Below are 1,520 nucleotides of genomic sequence, written 5' to 3' on the forward strand. Positions count from 1 at the left end.
GGGGGGCCGTGTGACTGGATTCATCAATTATCGCATTATTATTGTAACATCGAACCAGGACGATTGTCTTCGTTGCTAATTTATGCGTTTTTGTGTGTATATCTAAATTAGTTTCAGATTTGGTTTGATCTGAGGCTGATGACCCGTTTTCAGTTAGCATTTAGTATTATGAGCCAAACCTTGTCACCACAACTCACTGTGTCTCTAATATGGATTTTCTTTAGTTCAGATGAGACAAAAGCAGTTATGTTTATTAACACAAATGCTGCGACACATTAACTAAGGATGAGGCATCATTTGAATCGTGTATTATAACCCACAAAAACTCACATATGCAGTAATGCATTTAAATTTAAATAAATAATTTAAATTTAAATAATTTAAATAATTTTGTTAGAATACAATAAAAACAGGTAAACAATATTAAAAAAATAAACAATCAATAAACACATACAGACTCTCCCTCTGCACTAGAGCTATTCAACTCTGGCCTGTGACATTGCAGAACAAATCAGATGCTTGTGAATGTAAAATTTCATTTAATTTACGGTGGGACAATCCAGAATCGCAGTATTGCCGGGTGAGGGTCAAAACCATATCTGACAGATTACTGAACCTGGGGGACAATCCAGGCAAAGAGAAGAGCAGAGCAGTGAACAAACCAGGTTGGCAGCTGGAGTACACAACAAGAGAGGGAAGAGGCTCGGTATGCACAGATGAATGAAACAGAAGTGGTTAAATAGGTCCCTCTAATGAGCCACAGGTGAATTTAAGCGTCCAGCGACAAGAATCTCATGAGCCTGTGCTTGGGCACCTGGGAGTTGTAGTCGGTGGGGGGGGCAGCTGATTGATATGGGACAGGTGATCCAATTTCCAGTCGGTATATTTTGTAATCGCTGATACTGAACCGAACAGTCTTCAGGTTTGTCAGATTCAGTTGACTCGCTACTTTGTCATCACACTTGACTCCTACATGTAGGGAGGATTGTAAATGTCTAGTAACTTGGGTCTGTGAGTGCAAAACCTGTGTTCTGTGACATAAATGAACAGACAATTGCAAAATGGAGCGTTTTTTGAATTTTAGAGTCCTGAGTTGAATACGTCTGCGTTATATGTGTTCCCACGGCATGTTTTCATTCTTCGTACTGCGCGTTCATGCGTCACAGAAGGGTGTTATCCAATTTAGTGCCTTTTCTGCTCAACTCAATTCATCTTCTAGTCATTAGTTTCTTAGAAGAGGCAGACAATAAACTGTACAGTGGAGTGACTCTTCAAGACTGGATCACACAAGCAGAGTACAAAGACAAACTTGTTCAGTGAGTGAGGAGAGATGGAAGCAAAAACCCAATGTGAACTTTGACCTCTTGCGTCGTGGCATGTTTTGCATTAATGTCAGAGTTGCAGAGGTGACAGAACTTCAGTTGCTTCTGGGTCCGTGGCCACGGCTTCTTCTGGTGCTGCCCCATGATGCTTTGCTCTCCGCCAGTGAGCTGTGATAGAGAAAGCCATGCCAGCAGCGA

Source organism: Electrophorus electricus, chromosome 1 (genome assembly GCF_013358815.1).
Source record: "Electrophorus electricus isolate fEleEle1 chromosome 1, fEleEle1.pri, whole genome shotgun sequence".
Lineage (NCBI taxonomy): Eukaryota > Metazoa > Chordata > Actinopteri > Gymnotiformes > Gymnotidae > Electrophorus > Electrophorus electricus.